This window comes from Montipora capricornis, chromosome 3 (assembly GCF_036669925.1).
Source record: "Montipora capricornis isolate CH-2021 chromosome 3, ASM3666992v2, whole genome shotgun sequence".
Lineage (NCBI taxonomy): Eukaryota > Metazoa > Cnidaria > Anthozoa > Scleractinia > Acroporidae > Montipora > Montipora capricornis.
Window position 1 is genome coordinate 32378606 of NC_090885.1, and position 5000 is coordinate 32383605.

Genomic DNA, 5000 nt, shown 5'->3' on the forward strand with positions numbered 1-5000 from the left:
GAAGTCTTTCGGGTCTCAACTTCAGAAATCTTTGAACATCTTCGGAAATCTTGGGAAGTCTCCGCAGGCTTTAAGGTCGCCTTGTCAAGTCTATTCGGATTAATTGTACTACTCTTCTCGTCAATTCAGAATCCAGTAATTTTGTTGAGTGTACTATAATAATATAATAAAAATAATAATAATAATAATAAATAATAAAATAATAATAAGAAGAAGAAGATTGCTAACAATGAACGGAGGCCTCCACCCAAGAGACTGTGGTGCAAGAACGGGGAAAGAAACATTTTGGTGTTCTCTGGCAACTTGTTGTTGCCAATTTTACCAGCTGTTAAAACTTAAGCTGAGTGAGTAGTATGACTGACGATAATAATAATAATAATAATAATAATAATAATAATAATAATAATAATAATAATAATTGTAAAGTAATCATAATCATAATAATAGTAACAAAATGTTTCATTTCATGATACACGCACTGAGACGGTCTGCGAAAAAAGCTTTAGGTTCAGCCGCCACCCTGATTCATATGTTAGTAGACGTTTCCGTAAAGAAGGCAAATCTTAATTTTGTCACATTCTTGGTGATAAGAAACATATCAATACAAGGTCAACACATGTACATCTTGTCCATTTTGTTTATGAAAATCAACTTTGGTCTCATTCTCTTGTCCAGTCTAACTAACTTGCGGATGGGTTTGCTTCTCAGCAACCCTAGCACGTCTATTTTTCTTCTCTCTTTTGATGACCTTGTCCAATTCTATTGGCTCTGGCAAAGGATTTCTCACTTCCTTTGCTAGATCATTTTATATTTGTCAGTTTTCTTTTTTTGCTTCACTCCCATCCTAGCCTTTCGTGATACTGCTAGTTATCAATTAAGGGACGCTGCCTGTTGATGTCTAACAAGATCAGGTAAGGCCCTTTGCGGTCCCTCTGATGGTTAGTTCAGATGCTGAAATCTCAAAGGATCTTAACTTCCTTCGACTCTGTAGCTATTAGATTCCTTCATAATTATTATTATTAGTGGTAGCATTTTTGTTAGTAGTAGTGGCATTGGTAGCATTATCAGTAGCAGTATCAGTGGCAGTGGCAGTAACAGAAGAATTAGCAGAAACAGAAGCAGAAACAGTAGCAGTAGTAGTATAGGTACTAGGGTTACCCTTAAGGTCATGGTTGTTGGTTGTTGTTGTTGTTGTTACTCTGGAGTAAGCCGACGACATGTTCTGCGACCCTTATATGGGTGATGAACCGAAATCCCACCCAGTAGAAACCTTTTGCTGCGTACACGGATTGATTTGTTAGCTAAGGCATAGGAAGAGAGAAAAACGAAAAGAGAACATCGAGAGGCAATGTGCAGATGCAGGAAATAGAAAAAAAAGCATTACAAAGATTGTTTCGTTGCACTAGATGTCGATCAAACATATGGAACGAATTTGCAAAGAAGAGACTTGAAGACCAAATGACATAATACTACCAGCTACAGAAAAACATGCTAATTTTCTAATTTTAATGACATAATACTACCAGCTACAGAAAAACATGCTAATTTTTCTTAAGTTATCTCAGCGGCGCGAGTGTGGCATAGCATTAAGAGTCCGTAGCTTTGATGTTTTCTTTTCACTTCAAATGTTGGTGGGTGTATGCTCCTATTAGTTTGGTAGTGCCAGTAAGCTCTAGGTTGTTGCCATTAATTTTAATGCGGACACGTGCCTTCACAGTGAATACGCTAAGAACAGTGGTGTAGTCGCTACAAGCATTAGTTTTTGCAATGCTCGTTTTTTGTCTAAAGAATTCTCAAAATTAGGCTCCTTTGGTTTGAAAAATGCTTCGTTTTATTTTGAAGAAAAAATACATACAAAATACATACAAAATACATACAAAATAAGGCATCACGTTTCACGTTTCACCAGCAATGGATTCGAAAGATAGGTCTCGAGCTATTTAAGCAGAGCTGGCTTATTTTCTGCTCCTCTGCTTAGTGCCTCCTTATATGACCTGCAAGTTACGTCTTGATGATGGCGTGGTTGACGCAATCTTGTTTTGATTTTTAACAAGGACTGGGTACAACCTATGGAAACTAACTGCTGACTGGCTTGTCGAAGTCACAACTAAAATGGAGAGACAGCATAGGAAAAATTGGAGTTTCCTAAAGGTCTTTAGCCGAGTGTTAGAACAGCAAAAACATGCAAAATTATGTTTTTGACAACAAAAATGTAAAGAAAATAGGCGGAAAATGCTAATTATGCTGGCAATTTTTTTTTAGAAAAAGTGTAAAAAGAATGCTCGTTAATCCAAATTATGCCGGAAATTGCTAGCATAATCGGGAAGAGCCTAGGAAGGCGTAATCCAACTAGGCCATACCCCACTGCCCAATTGGTGTTTGCCCGATTGAGCCACTGGTATCTGCGAACACCCGCTACTCACAATCTGAATCCAAATAATAAGGGCCTGCAACGCTACTACTAATTTGTACTCCGGCGAGTCATGGATAACATTTGCTAACCCACCATTAGGGCATCGAGGGCACTGGCCTCTTATACAAGTAAATGCTGATCCCCGGCGCCAGCAGTTTGGCCAGAAACAGCGCCACTCTATTGGGAAAGCGACCTACTAACAACAAAAATTGGGTAGCCGTCTCCAACAGTGCAACAAGTAAAGATCACTGAAAGTGTTACAAAGAAAACTCCACGAAACATGGGTAACATGGAAATATTCAGCCGTACGTTGGCAACAAAAAAGATAAGAAGTAGGGATAGCAATAATCATGGAGATTTGACTTCAACTGGATGATAATGAAACCACCTTTCAGATCCAAGGGTGGACACTTGCTTTAAAAGTCCGGAGGTATCCTATGTTTTCGTAACCATTTTCTCACTTCTAAAAGTCCTTATGTAGCTTAAGATTGCCATCCGAGCCCAATTTCGTTGCACCAAGACCTTCTAAAAAAAAACTGGTAGGAGAAAGCTACAACTATTGACACTAGAGGGTCAGTATACGTAAATGTAGTATATTGATTGCGTGAAAAGGTACAAAGTTAGTAAGGCGCGCGAAAAGGCTAGACGTTTAAGACAGGTAAGCCGTGACATCACACATATACACGTGATACATAAGATGGTCTTTGGCTGATTTTTGCCATATTTTGTGCTGCTTTGAGATGAATTTTTTTGCATGGAATCAACCTGGGAAGACACACGCCTTTTTCAGTTTTGTGTGTAACATATACAAAGTAACCGTCCATAGCCATAAGAGTTCCTTCGACCTCATTTGGAGTAGGGGTAGGCAAATAAGGGTTGTCTTTAGGGGTTAGAAAATGGGTAATGTGAGGTCACTTCAATTATATTCCAAAGATCAGTCATACGGGACATAGTAATGGCATGCTCGTTTAACGACTGATGGAATTACCCATTGCTTGATATATATAATCTTCGCGTTCCAGGTTTTAGTTCCTTCTTGCCACATAACAAAGAGATTGGCTGCTCAAGGCATAACATGCACTCAGGGAAGAGGATAGATACGTGTAAAGCGATGAAAGTTATTCTCGCATTTTGATTGGCTCTTGCCTATGATCTATTAGAGGACAGACGCACGATTGACGTTACTATCAGCTTTTATGCGAATAAAGTTTAATTCCTCATTATATAAAACAAATAGATTCCATGTTGCCACGCGTCTGTTCAGTAATAGATCACAGAAGACGTCAAAATGTGGTAAGAACATCAGTGACAAACTCGGCTATCTCCTCGTGTGCCACGTTTTTGTTCTTACCACATTTTGTCGTCATCTGTGATCTGCTACTGACCAGAAGCACGGCAACATGGCATCTATTTGTTAAATATAATTGAATGAAGATTGGCTTACCAACGGTGATGCCACTTGGAAGAAGGATCCAAAAGATACTTCACGCTTACACTCGAAACTTGTAATTTTATTCCGAGTATTCATATTTTTAGTGTTGAAGAAGCCTGAATAGGCGAAACGTCCACCTGAATTAAAGACTGCAATTCCATCTTCTTCTGTTTATTATTATTTATGAAGACTGGGGAAAACTGTAATAGCCCTGAGCGGGATTTGAACCCTCGTTCCCCTGATCACTAGTCGGGTGTGATGACCACAACACTATCAGGACAACCATGCTGGCAACATGGCTGATTAATCATTTAATGTGTGGCATTTCCGTGGGACTCCCTAAGGGCCAGGTATTCCCTAAAGGGGAAGCTCATTACTTCACATTGTGTAGTAGGAACTTATTTCTATGACCACATTTAGAGATTAATTCAGTTCTTTTGTTTAGCAGGAGTTTTGGATCAGCTCTAACAATGGCCACTTTTTCGGATAAGCAAAGGTCACACTTTCTTGTACCACACTTGAATGGTGATGCAAATGACGCGATGCTCCACTTGAGGATGAAATTTGCGTTGTTGTCCTTCAGTTTCCATATGTGTTTAGAAAGTTTAGACTCGTTCCAGTATTTTCTTGACCTAAGGGACTTGGTATGGTTGTTATATCGGGTCTTGAGCAATGCATATTAATTAGGATCATTGTAGCCTGAAGATTGTGTTGAAAACATGAAACTCCTCGCTCACGTCGCTGAAGTCATGTCCAAATTGAGCACGCTACTAGGATGAGTCATTGCCACTAACAATTGTGCATGCTCACTAGCTCGCTAGTTTGAGCACTTTGGCATGCCTTAGGTGTATTGGGGTGGGTTTATAAGCTTAACCTCCATCTTAAATAAACACACTTTGCTATGACTGAAGAGCCGCAACAGCGGTGAAAAGCGTAGCGCAAAACCAAAGTAAAAGAAGTCTTTCATTTTTTCATTCATTTTCATTTTCACTTTTTGCTATTCATTTACGCAAAATATACATTCATTTGCGTCAACAGTTGAAACTATACGGCAACTATACGTTCATTAGCACTTCCACGAACTTTATTAACGCCAACGAACTTTCAATAACGCTATTTGCATATGTATTAACATTCAATAGCATCAAGGAATAA

General features: G+C 39.0%; 2 protein-coding genes across 6 annotated transcripts in view; one reads left to right on the top strand and one right to left on the bottom strand.

The window, feature by feature from the left end:
* Nucleotides 1-5000, bottom strand: part of LOC138042932 (scavenger receptor cysteine-rich type 1 protein M160-like) — a 355331-nt gene that overhangs the window by 221778 nt on the left and 128553 nt on the right. The gene's annotated exons all lie outside the window — the stretch shown is intronic.
* Nucleotides 1-5000, top strand: part of LOC138042934 (dual specificity mitogen-activated protein kinase kinase 5-like) — a 316165-nt gene that overhangs the window by 16223 nt on the left and 294942 nt on the right. The window lies entirely within an intron of this gene.